At 40.6% G+C, this 23,643-nt stretch overlaps 1 protein-coding gene and 1 long non-coding RNA gene across 2 annotated transcripts in view; one reads left to right on the forward strand and one right to left on the reverse strand.

Moving 5' to 3' along the window:
• The window catches only part of LOC310735966 (craniofacial development protein 2-like), a 106,502-nt gene that overhangs the window by 50,509 nt on the left and 32,350 nt on the right, over positions 1-23,643 (reverse strand). The gene's annotated exons all lie outside the window — the stretch shown is intronic.
• Positions 10,072-18,335, forward strand: LOC310736115. Its single transcript, XR_014536452.1, has 2 exons — positions 10,072-11,008; positions 11,039-18,335. It is a non-coding gene; the product is annotated as an uncharacterized lncRNA (long non-coding RNA).

Genomic DNA, 23,643 nt, shown 5'->3' on the forward strand with positions numbered 1-23,643 from the left:
ATACACACTGCAGCTCCTTCTGTCCTTCTCTATACTTCTCCATCAACATCCTCAAAGCAAATAAGGCATCTGTGGTGCTCTTCCTCGGCATGAAACCAGACTGTTGCTCACAGATGGTCACCTCTTCTCTCAGCCTGGCTTCCACTACTCTTTCCCATAACTTCATGGTGTGACTGATCAACTTAATTCCCCTGTAGTTACTGCAGGTCTGCACATCTCCCTTATGCTTAAAGATCGGTACCAGCACACTCCTTCTCCATTCCTCAGGCATCCTCTCCCCTTCCAGAATCCTGTTAAACAATCTGGTTAAAAACTCCACTGCCATCTCTCCTAAACATCTCCACGCTTCTACCGGTATGTCATCTGGTCCAATCGACTTTCCATTCTTCATCTTCTTAATCGCTGCTCTCACTTCCTCCTTACTAATCCTATCTACATCCTGCTTCACCAACTCCACATCCTCCAACCTTCTCTCTCTCTGATTTTCCTCATTCATCAGCTGCTCAAAATACTCCCTCCATCTTCTCAACACACTCTCCTCACTAGTCAACACATTTCCCTCTCCTTCCTTTATTGCTCTAACTTGCAGTACATCCTTCCCAGCTCGGTCCCTCTGCCTGGCCAATCGGTATAAATCCTTTTCTCCTTCCTTAGTGTCCAACCTCTTATACAGTTCCTCATATGCCTTTTCCTTGGCTTTCGCCACATCCCTTTTAACCTGCTGCTGCATCTCCTTGTACTTCTGCCTACTTTTCTCATCACTCTGTCGATCCCACTTCTGTTTTGTTAACCTCTTTCCCCTAATGCTCTCCTGCACTTCCTCATTCCACCACCACGTCTCCTTGTCTTGCTTTCTATTTCCAGATGTCACACCAAGTACTTTTCTAGCTGCCTCCCTCATCACTCCTGCAGTAGTTGCCCAATCATCCGGCACCTCTTCACCACCACCGAGCCCCTGTCTCACCTCTTCCCTGAACCTCACACTACACTCTTCCTCCTTCAGTTTCCACCATCTTATTCTTCTTTCAAACCTTACTTTCCTCCTCTTCTTCTTCGCCTCCAAAACCATCCTACAGACCACCATCCGATGCTGTCTAGCTACACTGTCCCCCGCCAACACCTTACAGTCTCCAATCTCCTTCAGGTTGCATCTCCTACACAGAAGATAATCCACCTGTGTGCACCTTCCTCCACTCTTATACGTCACCCTATGATCCTCCTTCTTCTTAAAATAAGTGTTCACCACTGCCATTTCCATCCTTTTAGCAAAATCTACCACCATCTGCCCTTCCACATTCCTCTCCTTAAAACCATACCTACCCATCACCTCCTCATCACCTCTGTTCCCTTCACCTACATGCCCATTAAAGTCTGCCCCAATCACCAATCGTTCTTTCTTAGGTACACCATCTACCACTTCATCTAATTCACTCCAGAATCTTTCCTTCTCCTCCATCTCACAGCCAACTTGTGGAGCATAAACACTGATGACATTTATCATCATCCCTTCAACCTCCACCTTCACGATCATCACCCTATCAGAAACTCTCTTCACCTCCACTACACTCTTACTGTACGCTTCCTTCAGAATCACCCCTACACCATTTCTCTTCCCATCCACACCATGATAAAACAGTTTAAACACCTCCAATGTTCCTGGCCTTACTCCCTTTCCACTTGGTCTCCTGAACACACAACACATCTACCTTTCTCCTCTCCATCATATCAGCTATCTCTCTCCCTTTACCCGTCATAGTACCAACATTTAAAGTACCAACCCGAACCTCTACTCTCCTACACTGCTCCTTTTCCTGCCGTCTCTGTAGACGTCTTCCTCCTCTCCTTCTCCTCCTTCGGCCAACAGTAGCCCAATTTCCATTGGTACCCTGTCGGCTAACGATACCTGTGGCGGTCGTTGTTAACCCGGGCCTCGACCGATCCGGTATGAAATTCTCATTTGTGATCCGCATATTTGATTTGGCACATGTTTTACGCTGGATGCCCTTCCTAACGCAACCCTCTCTATTTATCCGGGCTTGGGACCGGCACTAAGAGTGCACTGGCTTGTGCATCCATAATGGCTGGGTTAATAATAATAATAATAATAATTATTATTATTATCATAATAAGTTGCTCTGGATGAAGGCATCTCCCAAATGTAGTAAAGATAAATACATTTCCATCCAAGAAGTAAAATTTGTCACAGTTTTGTCTTCGTAAGGACATTCGTCTCGTCCTCATGCACATAACAGAGTTTTTTTAAATTGAAGCCTTTGTTTAGAAAAAGTCGAGTTTAACTTTCATTTCAGTTCAGAATTGCCCATAAAATATAAACACCATCACCATAATTCACAAACTAGAATAAATAAATAAATAAATAAATAAATAAATAAATAAATAAATAAACCAATAATTGAATAATTGAATAATTGAATGAATGAATGAATGAATGAATGAATGAATGAATGAATGAATGACAGTAACTGCAACACTCAGAAACACAAGAACACTCAGAACAGCACTACAATCAGTTCTTCTCTTATTAACGATTAGCAGAAAAATCTAATCTCTTTATTCTCTTTTCTCTGCCTCGGACTCTGATATTCCTCTGTTTCCTCCTGATCCAATCTGCAGCTTTTGCAGTTTATTTCTGTTTTTAATCTCCAGTGTGTGTTTTATGTTCAGACCTCAGGTATAGAATACAGCCCTCAGCATTACATACCCCAGATTACTCCGTGTGTGTTCCTGAAGGAGGTAAATCAGGAGTTTGTAACTACAGACAAGTGAACATTATTACAGTAGTTTGAGAAACACTGCACACAAGGAGATCAGAGTAAACAAGTAAACAATCACGAAGTGTAAACAGAATCTTTTCAATGTTATTTATTCAAAACAGATACACTCAGGGCCAAAAGTTTGTGGACACTTGACCATGCATCTTTTTTCGAAACATCCCATTCCACATGTAGTTTCCATCTGCTGTTTAATAATCTACACTCTTCTGGGAATCTGTTCCACCAGATGTAGTGGAGATTTCCTCTGCTACAAGGGTGTTAGTAAAGTCAGGTATGGGTGTAGGTGAGAAGGTGAGGAGCATTCACATTCATCACAAAGGTGTTCAATAGGGCTGGATGTTTACAGCAGGAGATCTTCCACTCCAACTCATGTAAAGCATATCTTAATGGAGCTGTCTTTGTGCCTTCAACAGTTTGGTGAAGATCCACTAATGGCTGGAAATGCTTTTGTCTTTAAAGTGAATTCTAACCTCGTTGTGGTCATTAATTTGTGGCAGTTGCCCTCAGTGCCGCTAGGGGGCAGTGCAGTGTGTTTAATGGTCACTTCATCCGCACCGCACTCTGCCCTGAACTTGACCTTGGAAGAACAATGCAGATACAGACATATTGTGCAGAAGAAAAAACAACTCTGTGTTTGGAATTTCATATTGAAGCATTTATTAACAAACATCTAAATGTGTTTTTTTTTTCCACACAACAACACAGTAAATATCATTTCTTTTCCGAAAAACGCTTTCTTTTCCGCTTCTTTTCTGAGCTCAGATCCTGCACCTGACTGCACCTGACCATTTCATCTGGCCTGTTTTTTTCTACATTAAATCCCAGATCACTCCATTTTATCCCCTCCACATTCCCCATATTTACAATCCGGTGCTTCATGACCACTCACACGCTCCGGCTCGCTGCTGCTGAGCTTCTGCTGGTGCTCCTGAAAAACCAGAATCTTCTCTGAGACAAGTAGATTTAGTGTTCTGGTGTTAAAGCCCCAGACTCAGGAACTCATCACACTGTGTATCTGAAATAGTTTTTCTTGGTTCTCTTTCAATAAACCACACTGGTGTGGACAAAATTATACATATTTCTATTTGTATTGTGTTCAAGAGAGTATGAGAAATGTCCAGAATCCAGAATAATATTTCAGTGACCTTGACATTGTGTGTTGGATTAAATATTAAGGTAAAAAAGAGAAACATGAGAATAATGTGTACATTAATCTGCGTGGGACTTCCTCCTTTTTATCCTCAGAAATACAGACAATTATAAACATGTACATTTTACAAGTATAAAAACTGCACCCTACAAGTGAAAACAACAACAACAACTAAATATATCTATTTTTTAATCCCAGGTTTATTATTATTATTATTATTATTATTATTATTATTATTATTATTATTATTATTATTATTATTATTATTATTATTATTATTTGTAAGCATTTTTTTCATTATATATATATATATAAAATATATAACCACTTTATACGTTACTGAGGAAACTGCATCTATAGAATTTTATGATGTTGTAAAAACATGCAGATACGAGGTATTAATAAAGAAAAGCTCAGGATAAATGACACTGTGTTCATACACAACGGTGCATTTCTTCAGAGAAACGAGTTCAAAATGTCCAGCGACCATCAGGTGACCATACAGACGTGTTTGCAGATCACAAAATAATCCATATCACATTCCCTTTGATCTTTTTGCACACGTCTGCTTCAGCATGGTTTGTAGTGTGAGTCTGTTTTTTATACAGTTTGCATTGTTATATTTTTTATATTTCATATTTCATATAAATATGTTTTTTTTTTTCGACTGAATGCATTTACACGTATCTAATGTCTTCTAGAATAAGCATTTTATTAAATAGTGAAAGGAAGCAGGTTTTACTTCCTGAGCTCCATCTTTACTGTGAGTGGAGGCTGATGGAGGAGGGACGGTTGCCATAGGTACCTGGCATCGTGCCAGAGAGGTATGAAAAGCCATTTGCATGTATTTAAATGATGCATGAATAATTTAGAGAGGCCTCAAACCCGGGCGTGAATAGGCAGTCAAACACACACACACACACACACACACACACACACACACACACACACACACACACACACACACACACACACACACACACACACAAACATACAGAGCACATTTCTCTTGTCCACTGCCTGTGTGGGAACTGAGAGGAGGTCATTAAGGAAGGATGGAGGCGGAAAAGAAGTCTTTTAATGAGTCAAGGTTGGAATGCAGCTCTGGATGAGGAATTGTGTGTATTGTCCTGCCTTTTCCTCCTGTCTACCTTTCTTTTCACCTCTCTTTGACACTTGTTTGCTAAATTCTTTGAGCGGTGAAAATGACAGAAAAGTTACAGAGGTCTAGTGCTTTTGTGGTTGTGTAAAAAAAGCCTTTTCACGGCTCAGTCCGGATTTTTCCATAAAGCAGACTGGAAATTGTGGGGGTTTTTTGTGCCGAACCTGCAGCATTCATAAATTTAACCGCTTTAAAAATGCCCTGGACGACATGATGGCCGACATTAACTGCCTTTAAACCTGACAAGTAAAAGCAGCAGCAGCAAAAAAAAAACAACAACAAAAAAACATCCAGAAGATACAAGAAATCAGTAACTCATCCATTTAGGGAAAATCCTTATCACATGCATGAAGCCCCATAATTCCATACACTTGTCCCACAGTCTTTTCTAGTGTCCAGCATGCTTGTTAATGTTCTAAGATGGAACATATTAATGATGCTGGTGCAGTAAAAGGACTTGAATGAACTGGGATCTGTGCAGGTCTCACTGAGTCTCAGTCAAACACAAACTCATCCTCTATCCTTTTGCTTTATTCTTACAGAACCTACACGACGTAAATGACATATAATTGACAAACCCTCTTCACACCTCCTTCTAACCTCTCCTCTTGTCAGAAGTAAATCTGAAGATTATTGACATCAGCAGCTTTTAGCACTTTATTCTGTACCTTTTTTCCTCTAAATACAAGCAGTGATTAAATGAGATGCATTAGGGGGAAATGGGAATGCCCTATAGAATGTGCCATTTAGATGAAGGCAACAAGAAGGAGGGGGCAATTTTACTAATAAAAGGCTAGACAAAGAGAGAGAGAGAGAGAGAGAGAGAGAGAGAGAGAGAGTGAGAGAGAGAGAGAGAGAGAGAGAGAGAGAGAGAGAGAGAGAGAGAGAAAGAGTGAGAGAGAGAGAGAGAGAGAGAGAGAGAGAGAGAGAGAGAGAGAGAGAGAGAGAGAGAGAGAGAGAGAGAGAGAGAGAGAGAGAGAGAGAGAGAGAGAGAAAATAAAATACAATAAAAGAGAAAAATATTCATTAAACATAAATGATGGACCTTCTGACTCCTGAAGCTGCTCAGTGTGTTCACAGATTCAACTGGATTTGTATTTAAACTCCTTTATTTAATATGATTGTACTGTTTAATCCATTTAAATAAATAAATGTGTAAACAAACAAATAAATAAATAATATCCACAACTGCAATTCCTTCTTTCTTCAAAGCTAAAACATGCACCTTTTATAGAATCAGAAGTGGAGGTGAGAAAGGTGCAGATGTGGAGATACACATGCACCACTGCAGAAACAAGACCAAGGTACTGAACATCTCGCTTCTGAACGAAAACCTGGAAATATCAGGTTTTTTCTTATAACATACATATACATATTGTTATTATTAATATATATGCATGTATGTATATATACATAAACAATAGAGACCTGTTGTACACACACACACACACACACACACACACACACACACACACACACACACATATATATATATATATATATAATGATTGTAATTGTAATTAATCATGCATTGAGTTTCTCGTACATATTTATTGGTGAAGTGATAACATGTACTCTGGGTTCCTCTCCATGCATCATGCTCGTGTCAGGTCGAGACCTCGACTTCTTTTCTTCAGGATTTACACACATTTACACACAATTCTACTTGGAGATAAAGAAGCTAAGTGTCGACCAGAAGAAGAGGTTTTTCATTACAAACTCTTAACCAGAGGTTCAGTACTTCATAAAAAAATAAATAAATACAACTTTACAAAAACTTAGAAAAGAGAAATTTGTTTGGAACCAGAAAAATTATATTTTATTTAAATGTGTACAATAATATGGACAGGATTTAATGTTTCTGAGATTTCCAGCAACAGAAGCAAATTCTCACAGTCATCAACAATCAAACAAACACACAAAACAAGCATCAATATAAAAGTGTGTATTTAATAACAATGCAGACGTACGGAAAGTTACAGGGAGTTGTCACACACACACACACACACACACACACACACACACACACACACACACACACACACACACACACACACACTGCTCAGTTCAGTCAGGGAATGTGAGGCATGTTTTTTATCAATGTGTGTAAGAGTGACGTGCTCCACAGAGCTGAGGAAAGCCTGAGGAAGGCATTTGTGTGTGTGTGTGTGTGTGTGTGTGTGTGTGTGTGTGTGTGTGTGTGTGTGTGTGTGTGTGTGTGTGTGTGTGTGTGTGTGTGTGCATGCAGGGCCATTGAGAGGCGCACGCGTATTGGAGCGTACAGGCCTGCATGGTTTTGCATGAGAAAAGCCGGGGTCCTGTGAATCCTCTGCTCCCTGTGTGTGTGAATTCAATAGCAACAGCATGGTTAGCATGACGAACTGCACTTCAACTTCACAGGCCCACTCTCTTTATAACACACACACACACACACACACACACACACACACACACACACACACACACACTCACACACACACACACACACACACACACACACACACACACTCACTCACTCACTCACTCACTCACACACACACACACACTCACACACACACACACACACACACACACACACACACACACACACACACACACACACACACACACACACACACACACACACTCACACACACACGTTTCTGAGGGCTGTAATTATTTTCTGCACGTAAAAAGAATAGCATTTGGTACACGTGTGCACCGAACCGAAAGCCCTGTACAAAAACGTGTACCGTTACACCCAGTGTAATAATAATATAATATGATGCAATAATGATGTTATACTTAAAGTTAAAATAAATCATATAAATAAGAAAAAGGGAATAAAAAACATCAAAATTATATTTATTCTTTTTTCAAGCAATTTTTTTAAATATTTTATCAAAAACAGATATATTTATATTTCCACCTGTAATTTTTGTCAGTAAAAACTATAAATTAAATGAATGATTTAGATAAAGAAACATTACTGTTTGAGATCATTATATAAGATATCCAGCAAAATGCACTGTGGTATAATTCACATCCTGCCTCATGGTGCTAGAGGTCCAAAAAGAACAATTTATTATTATTTTCTCTCCAAATCCAGGTTGTGATGTGAATATAATTTATAATTTATTTTCATGAAACTTTGATCAGAATGTTGTAGTTTGTGTTGGATGTTGTTGTATGTAATCGTCAGTGTGTGAGTGCAACGTTAATGTTTATTAAAAATCCTGGACTTAAACAGGAAAATGATCGTGACGTTACGGATGGTGACATCACGAGTGTGAGCTAGCCTCGCTAACAACACGATGCTAATATGTGAGACGGTCTCACTGCGCCTCCACTGCCTGAAACGCAGAAAAAGTGTGTGGCAGAATTACTTTTGAATAGTGAAAAATGTGTCCAGACTGATCCGTTCAGAGCTCCATATCTGTGCAGCGAATCACCAAGGGGAGATGTGTGTGTGTGTGTGTGTGTGTGTGTGTGTGTGAGTCTGGGATGGCTGTTTCAGCACTAATCTCCAAGGCCATGATGAAGAAAAGGCCTGTGCTGTGTGGCTGTATGCTGCTGAGACTAGTAGAATCTGCCATGGCTGGTAAACACGTGTATCAGGCTATATCACGGCCCACTGGACGCTCCATGGGTGGCCCGAACTCCCCTCCACTCTCCACTGACTCGGGTCTGGAGGAGGATAATCTCTCTCGCGTGAGGATTTCAGGCCGGAGCCACGCTCCTGGGTCAGGATGTGTTAGCGAGACACGGGCTGAGAGTGGATGTGGGGGTTTGGACACAAGGGGCAGGTTTGAGTGTGAGCACTAGAGTGTGTGCTGCAGGGCACCGAGGCAGCGTCTGTACAGGAAACACTGTAGAGGAAATCAGCATCGCCACTCAAACCCCTACTCTGTGTGTGTGTGTGTGTGTGTGTGTGTGTGTGTGTGTGTTCACATTCAGCTACAATGTACAAGCAGCTTTACACACAATTTACACCACAATTATTCAATGCATTTCATTCATACAGAAATCGACACACAGGTTTAGGCATAAAAATATATTTATACGCAAAACATTTCCCATAAAATAAAGACTTCTGAAATTCCTTTGAAAATGCATTTGGATCTAATTAAACGTATATGAATATTAATGAGAAGTTATTTCATTACAGTCGCAGTGGTGCTTCACTGTGAATTCATTAGAAAAATACATTTATTTGTTACATATCCAATAAAGTAAACATGTATTTATCTTTCCTGGTCACTAACACTGAGATGCATTTTTATTAGACAATCATAAGCTTTTGTAATAATAAAAAAAAAACACACACCACAGAATAAACTCAGGTTTGACTTTTATTGTTCAATTAATCAGGATCATTCATTTATTAATACAATATTCATACACCATAAAACAGAGATAAACAGGATAAACATGTAGCTCCTGGAACTCATACAGATTATTTAGAATTATTATACCATTAATAATTACACTGAGAAGGATATCATCATCTATACCTGCACATCTCTAAACAACTGCTATGTACAATATTATATAACTGTATAAATACTTCAGACCCCAATAATGTGTCATATGTTCCATTCATAGCCAAACAAAGTCTATATGCCATTGTAGGCCACAGTAGAGCAATAAACAAGGATTCAAATGATCAGAAACTTACCTTATTGATATACTCACTAGTATAAAAGAAACACAAGCCAAATATCACTGACATTATGGTTTGTGGTTCTGTAGATGATCAGAGCTTCACATCTGAAATGCAGCATCGAGGAAGTGGAACTGAACAGCATTTATCACTCCTGAAAAGACAAAAGTAAACACCTATGTTAAAGTCCATATACACACACACACGTACAATGTGCTTACATTGCAATTTTTACAACAGTATTTCTGATTGGTCACAAGCTGCTGATTGTATTTGTATAGTGCATTTTTTTATTAATGTCTGTACACTGGACATCTCAGTGAGCCAGAGGTGACGGTGGTGAGGGAAAAACTCCCTGAGGAAACCTTGAGACCCAAAAAGAGAACCTCATCCTCAACACCAGATTTTCATTCATTACAGTTTCATCATTGTTGAGGTTTTTCACCTGTTTCCTGAAGGAGACTTGAGTGTAAGACTGTAGCAGAACTGTTCATATGAATTACAGCCCAAAGTCGTTGATTTCATTATTATTATGTTCTAAAATGTCTATAATTGTACCATATACAGATAAATCCTTAGGATAAAGAACTTCTGATGGGGTGTGGAAAATAATACAGCAGTTCATTTTGGTTGTTTCTCTTTTACTCATTGCTAATATTATTATACTGATGTACAACCAATACTAATAATACATTAGTAATAATATTCTGCACCTGCACTTCTATTGGTTATCGCTTATGGACTGAACAGCTTTTCCGTTACTCTGGGTATTCCTATCTCCTTCCGATTTCCTCTACATAGATATCTAGTACAGCTTTAATTTGTTTTTAGAAAAATAAGGAAAAGTGTCGTTACTGAGAAAATATATATATATTTTCAAATAAAAGTGTTTCCGGTGAGATGAGGAACAATGGAAAGATGTACAGATGAATATTTGTTGTATATAAACCTAAAGTTTGTATTAACACACAGTTATTATAAAAATATAGACTGTGTGGCTTTAAAGGTGTGTGTGTGTGTGTGTGTGTGTGTGTGTGTGTGTGTGTGTGTGTGTGTGTGTGTGTGTGTGTGTGTGTGTGTGTGTGTGAGGATGAGGTGTGGCTACAGTGCAGAGAAAGGTGGGGGCAGGGAGCTGACTGACAGCACATGGATGCTGGGGAGCCTCAGATGATGCTACGTCTGTAGGCACCGCCACGCCAAAATGCAAACGGTTGTGTGTGTGTGTGTGTGTGTGTGTGTGTGTGTGTGTGTGTGTGTGTGTGTGTGTGTGTGTGTGTGTTTACAAGCAGATAGGTCAAGGGGTGGGGAAACAGAGTTTATCAGCTGTGCAGTCTGACCCTGAGCCTAGAGCCAGACAGGGGTCAGGGGTAAGACTGTCTGGGCACTGGGTTTGACCCCCCAGGCTGTAGAGTGTGGATAGGACGAGTAGGGGGATGGACGGACTACTGGTTCCAGTCTAGGGCCCTTAATGTTTCCTCTGGGGAGTGGAAGGCAGACAGGGAATGATCGTAGCTGCTTATTCATCAGTACTTAGCACCGCAGGCTCGTGTCTGCTTCGTCACGGTACACAGTCATGCATGCATGCAGCGATATGATTAATATCAAACACAATGTCTATGATATGGAGCAAATGTCCCAAATGTGTGTGTGTGTGTGTGTGTGTGTGTGTGTGTGTGTCAGTGGATCCATTATTATACAACCAATATATAGCAGCAGAACAAATCCTAAAGCAGGTTAAATCTAAAATACAGTCCACTACAGCACGAAGGGAAGGACAGCGCAATGCTGAGACAAAATCCACAACAAAAAACAACATCAAAACTAAAAGTATTTTTTTTTTTATCATCACAAGCATCAAAAAACCTGCATAACCAGAGCAAAGTGGGATCAATTAAAACAAGAAAATGTACTACTAATGATGAGTAAACCAGGCTATATGTAGATATGGAAAGTCTGTGAGGTCCTGAACCCCTTTCCATGGAGATGTTGAAGATCTACAGCAAATGGTTTATTTGAATCCATCTGTAAATATGAATTGAACCCTGGGCATTGCGTTGCATTTCCTGGCCCAGTTGCTTTCCAGTTTATCACGACATTATATAGAATTTGATGAAGTGCATTCTTAATAAGAATAAATGCTTATATTAGGATACGACTGTCGTTTTTGACGGGTGTGAAATGAAATTAAAAAAACTTGGTCTGAGTCTAATGAGACGCTGCGTCTGGAGATCAGTCTAATGTATGCAGGGGTTTTTTGGTTAAGTAAAACAGGGTGGGGGATTGTACCCTGTCTGAGACCCTCTCAATAGGCAGAAGGGGGCTTTGAAAAAGACGCGTCTGCATCTACCCATCAGGAGGGGTGATGGGCATGTTCTGAAGAAGAGGGGAGGTTGCAAGGCCTCGGTCGAGCCTGTCGCTCCTGATGTCCCATTAAGAACGAGGAGCATGGCTTTGGGAAACTGGTTAAGCCCCTGCCTGCCTCTCCAACTCTTATTTAAGATGGGCAGTTGGGGGCAAAATAATTCTACTACACACACTCATGAATCAGGCTTTGTGCAGAAATAAATGAGGCACAGGAGGCGCAGTGTATTTTCAAGAGGAAGTACAGCAAATAAGCGTTGCTTACGTAGATGGGCTTTTATTGTTTCAGAGGACACCAGCATGGCTTTTTGCCCGAGTGTCCTTGAATATAAGATAATGAGTATTTACCCAAAGAATGAACATAAAGTGGAGCTTTATGATAGGAAAATATTAATATTTCATGTTTTATGCTACTGTCTTTTTTTTTTGTATTCGTGTGTGTGTGTGTGTGTGTGTGTGTGTGTGTGTGTGTGTGTGTGTGTGTGTGTGTGCGTGTGCGAACTGGTTGAGGACAAGCAGGATAGTTTGTTGATTTTCCGAGCCAGTTTGTCCTGTCAGTCTGCCTTCCTGAAGTTGTGCATCAATCCAGGAACACGATAGCAGAAAAAATACATGGTGTGGGTTCACAGCTCTCCTGAATGAAGAAATGTAGAGACCTGACCATGTGATCATGTGACCAAATGACCAGGACTGAGTGTGGGAGCTATTGGAATACAAACAGCTATTTTAAAGTGATATCTTGCCATCTTCATGGCTCATTCCGAGTCCGTGAGGAGAATCCACCGACTAGAAACACCTGTACACCTGCTCCCTCATGCATTTATCTCATCATGCAGAAAATCAACAGCTTTTACCAGTTTACATCCAAATCAAGAAAGAGCATGAAAAATGTGATCTGAGTGACTTTGACCCCGGTGTGATTTGTTGCTTTTTTTAGTGTATCAGAAACGGATGGTCTCTGTGGATATTGTTGTTCTCCAGGGTAAAATTAAATAAATTAAATAAAATTGTAAAGAAAAAAATAAAAGCATCCAATAAGCATCAGCTCTGTGGTTGGAAATGTTTTAGTGTGAAGAAATCTGATTGGCTGTTTCAGCGGACAGGAGTGCTATTATAACCGAATATCCACTCATTATAAGCAGGATGTGCAGAGGTGGAAGAGTTCAGGTAAACTTACCATCGAAAACTTACCAGGGATTTATAGGAATTTACTGGTATTAATAAGACATTTTGGTAAATTGATATAAACTGTATCATATACAAACATCAATATTTTGTTTGGTCATAAACTGAGACACATGCAAACTAATCCAGATAAAAAAATGACATCTTTGACTTTGCTTTAATTGTTAGTATAATCTACTCCAGAAACTTCCCCACTGTGGGATGAATAAAGGTACAGTATATCTCACTATCTTACACACAGAACAAGGACGTTTTAAACATAAATGCATGTATTATGTATGTAATTTATATGAATCCTCACCATGATGGTTATTGTTTTACTTTATTCTGTGTGCAGGATTCTAGAATCGATGTGTGTTATATTATTAGATTAGATTAGATTAGATTAGATTCAACTTTATTGTCATTGTGCAGTATTATGGACTAATGTACAGTGCAGAAATTTGACTAAAATTGCATTCAATCTGGTTATAAGCAAACCTGCAATTTTGTAAATTCCCAGTTTATTCTTATTAATTCATTAATAATTAATTAATAATTCTGCAAACCTAGGTTTCACTGCTGTAGGCATCTGTTACCGGTCTGGGCTCAGGCTCACCAAAACTGTACAACTAAAAAATGGAAAAGCAGCAAATGAATTTTTCTGATAAAACATTGTGACGCTGCAGTCCCGCGTGTGTGTGTATTTATCACTGACGCTGATGCCACAGGAGTGTTGGATAGTTGCATGAATGAGCAGGTTTATAGGTGTTCCTAATAAACTGGCGGCATAACAGTAAAATATGCAATTGAACCGAATGAAGCAGAACATTAATTGTAGTACACGTTACATCAGAAATACTCTCTGCAGTCAGTATTCATTTTTGAAAAGCATCATCTTTTCAGTATCACCTGCCCCTTTAAAAAATAATATCAAATCCCTCCAAAGTTGCTTGTCCACTCAGTGTCCACTGTTCCAAGTGATGCTGCATTGAAGGCTTTAATAAATGTTTCATGGAAATGAACGTGTGAATGCTTTCAGAATCAACTGACCTGATAAGAAATTCAGTGGCTTTGTTTAAAGTGGTTTTCTTTACAACTTATCAGTCAATACACATTTAATTGTGAGTAATTAAGAGCTGTACGAGCTTTAATTACATAAGAAACGATGCTCTTGGTGAAGCTGTAGTGCCGGCGGATACGAGCTGTGGAGCTCCAGGCTGCAGGAGAGAACCGAACGTCAGTGTGACACATAACCAAGTGGCAGCAGATACACAGCAAACACGTCTATGAGACGCGTAAGAACAGGGCTGTGTGTGTGTGTGTGTGTGTGTGTGTGTGTGTGTGTGTGTGTGTGTGTGTGTGTGTGTGTGTGTGTGTGTGTGTACGCTGGGAGGGTAAACACCAAGGATTTTTTTCTCATTTTTAATTCCATAGTCACAAAGCTATATTCTTGGCTCATAAGGTAGCAGTGGAAGGCCGAAGTGGAAACCTCACAGCTCACAGCACACACACACACACACACACACACACACACACACACACACACACACACACACACACACTGCAGGCTATGTTGACACACACAAACACAAGGACCCATGGCTTCACCCCTATTGTAGCCTACATTGTGCCTGACAAAAACTGCAGAAGTGAAGTAAAGGCTGCTGAAACCATGCACACACACACACACGCACGCACGCACGCACGCACGCACGCACACACACACACACACAGACACACACAGCTGGATTGTGCTTACCGAAGCTCATACAATATATACATTCAACATGCTATCATTTGAGGTTTAACGATCCAGATGTTTCCCCAGACATATTTACATTTATACATCTACTAACAGCGTATAAATGCAGCATTCATGCAGCTTATTTCCAGCTTTGGAAATCCAACAGAGATGCTAAGCGTGCTGTGTGCACTCATCAGGATCTTCCTGCATGCAAATTGTGCTACGTTGGCACCATTGGGAAAACACCAATAGTGAAAATAAAAGAAAAATTATAAATCAAGATGATAAAGAAGAAACGTGGAAGTAATGAATCTAAAACTCTGCACGTTATTTACCAGGAAATAAATAATTACAAAATTATATATAATAATAATGAAATAATAAACAAATAGAGGAATTAAAAAAGCAGCAACACAGAGATGGCAAAAGTCCACACATCCTTCACTCAGTAGAAGTGCAGATACTGATGTTTTAAAATAATCTGGTAAAAGTTAAAGTTCTGACTGCACTTTTTCACTCAAGTGAAAGTAAAGAAGTTTGGGCTCTGACATGAACTTCAATAAAAACTAGTGATTATGACTGTTTTAGTGTCACGCTGAAAACTGAACCACACGTCATATTAATATTTTAATATAAAAGTATTTCATATTTTGTTCCCTAATGAATGAATCCAGACTGAAGATCCACCATATAGAACACAATCAAAGGAAAGATGATGATGATGATCAGATGATCAGGAATGTCTCTGTTCTCATCACTGACTCCCTCTGTCTCATCCACATTAACCCCAGACTTCTTACTGCCTTCTGCTCTGCTCACTGTGAGCTTCAGAAATGCAATGAGAAGAAAAAATATTGATGATGCCACCGAATAGATTAAAACTACGGTAAGAACCTGGTTTGAAAATGTAAAGTAGGGATATTTGTGTAATATGTAAAATGTAATGAATAAAAGTAAAAAGTTGCCAAAAAAATGAATAGTGAATTAAAGTACTGATACCAGAAAACATCAGTAACAGAAAACAATAACAAAGTATTTGTACTTCATTACTTCCATCTCTGATGCAACAAATAATAATAATACTAATCATATTAATTATAAATGTTATACTATAAAACAATCTGTGTAATATTACTTTCCAAATAATAAAGTTATTAATTCCATAAACCGGAAAGAGAGAAAACAGGGAAGTCTGGAGGGATGGAGTGAGTACAGAGGAGGAGGAGGCGAAACCCCAGAGGCGGGCGAGTGTCAACCCCAGCTGGGCGGACATTTTGTTGGCATGCTGATAGGGACTTAAGCGGTGGGTGGGTGGGTGGGTGAGTGAATGTGTGTGTGTGTGTGTGTGTGTGTGTGTGTGTGTGTGTGTGTGTGTGTGTGTGTGTGTGTGTGTGTGTGTGTGTGTGTGAGCCAGGCATGAGAATGAGCTGAGGCAGAAGGGAAAAGAGAGAGTGGGGCGCTCACAAAAGTGCCGTCACTAAGCTTGATTTCAGCGGGAGGAGCTGAGACGATTAGGGGAACCAGGGAGAACTGACGGGGTGAAAGACGGCGGAACGCTCCATTGAGACGCTGCCATGGCTGCGAGAGGGGGATCTCTCTTTCAGACGAGCTAATGAAGCATATGCTGAGGTGAATAATGGAATCTTCCAGAGGGTGGGCTGCTGTCTTCGTCCGCTATTCACCAACTTGGTGCCTTTGGAGCGACGTGTCGTGACAGAGAGAGGGCCCACCTCTTAAAGGGATATCATTGTTTACACAGCGGGGGAGGACGACGCGAATAAAAGCGAACGCGGAGACAAATCGAACGTATAACAAAACCATAAAACCACATGTCTACCGGCTATCTCGTACACAACTCACGTTTCTCTCTCTTGGAGAGACTGCAGCTGAAATGACATAACCTTGTGGGAGAACATGCAATGAGACCACAGACGACGAGGATTAGCCGAGAACAATCACGTGCGATTATACAAATAAGAGCAAAACGCATCAGGGAGTTCAACCAGACATGTCATAGGACGGAGCAGACAGGAGCCCCCTTTGACCTTGACCCCTAGGGTCCCTCTTCACCTGCTGTTCAATTGGGCTTCAGAGCAGCTGGGCCGTCTAGCCAGTGCCTGACAGAATGTTTTACACTTTCATCTATTCCCACGCTTGACGAGTCGGTCGTCACCAAGGGCGGTGCTGGTGTTTATGCCGCTGAGCAGGAAGCAGCAGCCATTTTTAGAAAACTAGGATGCAAATATTTGCTCCTCATCGAGAGGACAACGTCTCCTTCGGACTGCTTCTCTCGGTCTGGATGTGCACATAACCAGCCTCTGGCGAACTAGCTATTTCTGTGTGTGTGTGTGTGTGTGTGTGTCTGCATCCCTCTCCTCTCAGTAAATGAACAGACCTAGGTTAGGCTGAGGCAGTGTTTTGTAGAAGAGAATTACGCTGAGAGGAGGGTTCGGGGGGTTCGGGGGGTTCGGAGTGTTTTCATTATGACTAAATCTCAGACCTGACTCTTCAGTGTGGCCTGTGCCACCAAGTCGACAGTTTAATCATACAAACAGCACTTTGTTCCCATTTCCGCCTCTCTCCTTCACACACTCCACTCCTCGCCTCATAATTTCTGCACTCTACATGCTCCTGTGCAATGCCTGTGTTTTGTGGGCTTCAAAATGACATAATCAGTGACTTGGATAAATATATGACTGTTTTCCCTCAGACTGTAATCAGCTCCAGTGAACACAGGTCCTAGTTTTTAAAGAGGCAGCACTGTTGTTGTTGTTGTTGTTGTTTTAACCCTCAGTCCACCTCAATCTTTCTGAAGCTCTTCTATAATGAAAATACATCCAGAAGTCCATCTTGGGCTGAACCACATGTAATAACTCCTATTGCGATTCCAAACCATGCAGGAAATTTCTTTCAGGTCGCATATTAACAACATGCGAGTCTATTAATAGACCAGTGAGCAGATGAAGTAGCAGGCTGGACATGAATCCAGACCCCATGGCTCATACACATCGTGGTTATTATTATAGCTTTGTTATTTTAGAGGTGACAAGTGAGTGAACAAACAACTTCTTTTTTCCGTATGAAACCCCATTCAGCACACCTGTCAAATATTCTGTTCAGAAATGTGCAATTCGTATCATTTGCGCAGACGTTACGGACACGCTTTTAATGATTCGGGTGTGTTTTTCAGACGTCTGACACACAGCAGATCAAACCTCTCGTCATATCAGGTGTGTAAAAGAACAAATAAAGCGAAGGCAAATGCAGCACGGGTTGAATTGAGCAATGGCAATAAATGCATTCAGCAACTATTACTTCTGTGGGTGAACTACATTCAATCAATATCCAAGCAAATAAAAGCACTGAGCACTCAGAGCTGAGGAACCCTTTGCTCTGAACCACCGCAAACATTAAATATACGTGCCTCACATTACACTGAAGGGAATCGGGAACTCGTGGGGTGTTTCTGCACTGCAGCTCAACGTGAAAAGCTCGATCGGGGATTCTCTGTGTAGCAGATTCGCTGTTTGGAAATGTTTCTGATACGTTAAGTGTAGATAACATATAAATGTGTAGATAAATACATAGATAAATACATACTGTTTAAACTCAACTACATTTATGATGAACAGCTTCACATCTACACCTTCATGAGTTTATTTAATCAGCAGTATGTATCATGTAGCAGTATTAGTACAACACAAGAACTCATGCATTTGAAGGTCAAGAGCTTCTGTTCATGTTCACATCAAACATCGTAATGAAGGAAAGGTCTGATTTCCAGGGCTTTGATTGTTACCTGGTTCCTGGTGCGAAAAACTTTTCAATTCGAATAATTAAAGAGGTTAAGAAGCTGTAGGGGCGTGTTTCATATACGTTTATTCATCATCATCTTCAGCACCAAATGTCCATTCATTACAGTTCCATCATTATTGAGGAGGATTATGGAGTATTAATTATAATCCAAATCCATCCTCAAAGATCTTGAGATGCTCGGTAACTTCATGTATCTGTATCATGTGAGAATTCACGATAGAACAATATTTCTGTATATGGAAAGTTAAATTGGACAGGAAGGTTATAGTAACTTATCACACACACACACACACACACACACACACACACACACACACATCTCTCTTTATAACTCGTTATGGTGAGCAGTGAAGCATCTCAACAGGTAAAACATCAATAACGACGTGATTCAATATAACAGCAAACGAGCAAATCGGGTTTTCTCAGCCAAAAACATGAATCTGAGCACGGCATCGGTGCGATTCGCCCAAATCAGACCTCTGGTGAAACTGCTGATCACATAACAGCATGAATGCACAAGTGTTCCTAATAAAGTGGACAGTGAGTGTATAGTAAGTGTATCAGACTATTTTTTGTGAATTTACAGACCCCCCGGCGATGCTTCACTGAGCCCATTCAGAGAACCATTTCATGATCCTGATCAATACAGGAGTCGATATTTAGACGCAGGATGAGTGGAAGTGTAGTGTTTATACATATGATTTTGCAGTAATTTAAATGTCCATGCATTTAGTACTAATCCACACGCAATTAATCCGTTTTTTTTATTTTTTTGCTGTTAACAAACGAGCTTTCAAGAACCCAAAAAAATCACACACTCTTTCCTATGGAAATTTTACTCGTATAATTTGCCTCAGAGTTTCTGGTCTGCACTTGTGGATAGAATTTCTTCTGTAAAAGTGTGGATGTTCCTTATTCTCAGCCCCTCTGAGTCTCTGCCCCATTCTGGTTTGCTAACAGGATTTACAGTAGTTGCCTCGGTGCCTGGCTTTGTGTTGAATTACGCATAATTGCGCCAGTGTACCTGCACACATGGCTACAAGCATGATTAGCATAAAAGCTTTCTGTTTTTCTTTGCTATATAAAAGGACAGTGGTTGCGAGGAGTGTGTGGGTGTGAGGAGTGTGTGTGTGTGTGTGTGTGTGTGTGGGGGGGGGGGGGGGGGGGTGTTGAGGACAGAAAGAATGGCAAGTGATTTGTGGTAAAAGCGTGTAAAGTGTGTGTGTGTGTGTGTGTGTGTGTGTGTGTGTGTGTGTGTGTGTGTGTGTGTGTGTGTGTGTGTGTGTGTAAAGTGTGTGTGTGTGTTCAAATAAAGAGACCATTGGGTGTGTTAGCTAGCTTATAAGGCTGTATATAACACTGTCTGTCTGAACTAAAGCATATGGGCTCCACAGCTGCTGTAAATATGTAAATAGGGGGAGGAGAGCAAAACGTTTGACCCAGACAAGTTCTATATGACTGGGACCAGACTAGACCAGACACACACACACACACACACACACACACACACACACACACACACACACACCAAGTTTAAAACCCCATCACAGACTCATAAACCCCCACAGTTCCACAGCTTCAAAAATCAACAGAGCGACTGATGGAAAGTGATTGTTCCATCGTGGATGATGTCGAGAGCAGAGTGTACAGCTGGATTAAATAAAAATAAATAAACTTAAAATATAGACTGAAAAGAAAAACTAACACAATGCACAGTCGAATGATCTGAGCATACGAAATACAGATTTAATACGTTTTATCCTTTAGTTTTTATAAAATTGTAACAAAAATAAAATCATCAAAAACCATTTTAATGAAATCAACACAAATTATTTTTTTCTTTTTAAAACTTGAGAAATTATTTTTAGAGCTTCATAGATGAGCGGAGGATAAAATATTTATAATGACGATTAAATTTAGTTTGTTTGAAAATGAGAATAAAAATAAGCGATTTTTTATAAATAAATCAATATGAAGAAAAAATACAATTAAAAAAATAAATGATTCATCAATCAACGCATATTATAATAAAAGAAAATCTTTCAATTTGCCACAGAAATGATATTATTAGTGATATTATTATTGCTACAAACGATCTCCAGTGTGCAGCGATTAGAGCTGATGCAGAATTAAGGTGGGACCAGGAAGCTGAGATACCTCAATGAATAGCACAATTTTTTATATATAATTTAACATTGTCCCAAAACAGCTTTATATAAATCAATTGATTTTAATATGAATCAGTCCTTGTAAGTTTATCCCTAATAAGTAAACCAGTGGAGACTGTGGTCAGGAGAAGATGGCATGAGGAAGAAACCTTGACTCAAACAGAAACCCATCCTCATCCTCAATGTCTAAACGTATATTTCATTATAGTGTTCATTGATGCATATTTGAATGCGAGACTGTTAATGGTGACTGTAGTAAAAACTTCTATTCCAAAAGCAATTAAAACATTTTTCTATAATCTTATATTTCCTAAAATATTTACAGTATCTCAGTGGATCTGCATAAACCGCTGCGTATCTCCTCCCTAATCGCCTGAGTGATACACATGTAAAGCACTGTATTGTATGGAGGAGTGTGTGTGTGTGTGTGTGTGTGTGTGTGTGTGTGTGTGTGTGTGTGTGTGTGTGTGTGTGCGCGTGTGTGTGCGTGTGTGTGTGTGAAGAGCGAGCATTGCTGGGTCCCACGATGCAGCAGCGCACCAAGGCCTATGCTGGCGAGTGCTGCGCATGCTAATGAGGTCATTATGTGGGGCTGTGTGGAATTGGGCCCTGCGACAGAGGGATTTGAGTAGCGCCGTCTAGCTCAACTCACCCAGGCACAGATGTCACAGATGGTACAGTCGTCAGGTGCTTTGTGACTGGAAAAGCCACGTTTCTCTCATTTAAACCAACAGAATGCTAACGTGGCTTAACGTAAGGAGGAATAAATTGTAAAACAGTACAAAAGACGTGAGTGGCAGGTACACATGCTCCAAAGCACTCGAAAACCCTCACCGTGAATCAGTGTGATTTGGTGTGTGTGTGTGTGTGTGCGTGTGTGTGTGTGTGTGTGTGTGTGTGTGTGTGTGTGTGTGTGTGTGTGTGTGTGTAGGGGGGGGTTCACCTACAGTAACAGTTGGATGAATATGCAAATGCAATTATAGACGATTTACATGCGGGCACTGATTAAGCAGATGGCTGGCGTTCAGACTGGCGCCATCTTGGGTAAAGAGACAGCTGGCAGACAACGGCGGCCATTTTGTTGGTTATCGCTGCCAAGCTCTAGACGCTGCCTGGCATCTGGGTCTCGATGCTACGCTGAAATTCTAGTGTGTGATACAACGTGCGATTTGTGCCAAGTACAATAACGGCCCTTTTATGCAATTCGCTGATTATACAGTACAGTAGGTAGGTTGCAGAAAAGATTTCCCAAAAGTGACAAGTGGAGATGTAGACCAGGAAGACTGTATTTCTCATACAGACAATACTTTATAGCATAAATAGAATAGAAAGATATAGCAATTTAGCTAAGTATACATAATTTACCATCATTCTGTAGAAAAGATACTGACTGAATTGTCACTGAAAAAACAGAAGTGTGCTTACCATTCCAGAAGAATGGTCTCCATCATCTCCTAGTAAACAAAGAATCCAATGAGGACATGGCATTACCTTCACTCCTCTGTTTGTTGTATCTCATGGAAGGAAATGGAGCTTTTCCTTATTAGAATATAAACGCAGGATCAGGGAATGGCTGAAAACCCTGAGTGATAAATACTGGGAAAGTTTATTGTGTAATTTTTGTAGCTAGTTTTTGGAGCTTAGCCTTCTCTACTTTTGCACTCCCTTCTGAACATCATCTTATTAAAACCTGGCACTGTGGAGGTCCAGCAGTATTGAAGTATGTAGACAAGAGTACCAAGCCTCTTCATGTGGATTAAAACCAAAGCCCTTTTGGAAGCTCTCAAAGAGCAGTGAGGATTTTGAAAAAATCATCTAATTTAATCTACAACAGAAAAAAAAGAGGGGAGAAAAAAATGTCGTCCAAAAAAGACAAAAGTTCAAGTTGTCCACTCTTGCCAGCTCATCTGATGTAGAGGTTTGGAGGATGGGCTGTAAGAGGGATTGTACGTCAAGCCCTTATTCAAACAGTCACTGGGAATGTGCAATCAGAGTGAAAAAAGGGAATAGAGGAGAGGGAAAAAGACCTTTGACACTCTTTTTTTGTTCATTCTTCTGCAGACAAAGTTTTATCAAGTGGTGTTGGGACTGAAGGTCCCTCCGGCAGAACCACACACACTCTTGCTCTCACACATGGTCCGCCTTTGGCTGATGCAAGTTGACTGGTAAAGGGAGAGATGAGCGCTGGTGATCCCTTGGCACCGTGGCCCGGGGCTGCGTCGCCCGACCCCTGGCAGCCTCTTCCCTTCGTATTGATTGCTCTGCTGAGGAGCCTGTGCCCGGTGGGTGCAACTGCCCGCCTCTGCTGCCCACTCCGTTGAAGCGTGGTCGCCCCCTGCTGTCTCCCCGAGACCCCGAGACACAGAGCCGAAACCTCATGAGGAGAGGAAGAAGAGAGGAAGGAGAGGAAGAAGAGTGCCGGCGGCGGTCCACAGCTGTTTTCACCTGCTCTCAGTTCAGTCCTCCATCATCCCGTATTCCTACTCCCACTCTCGACTCTTCTCCGTCTCCTGCCAGCAAACAACAACACATAGGGGGTGGGGGAACAACAAAAAAAAACAAGGTTAGCTTAACTTTCAATCTGAGTGTCAATCCATGACTTTGATCAGAAAGATGTGTAAGGTGGATGTTTTGGCAT

Source organism: Silurus aristotelis, assembly GCF_946808225.1.
Source record: "Silurus aristotelis genome assembly, chromosome: 13".
Lineage (NCBI taxonomy): Eukaryota > Metazoa > Chordata > Actinopteri > Siluriformes > Siluridae > Silurus > Silurus aristotelis.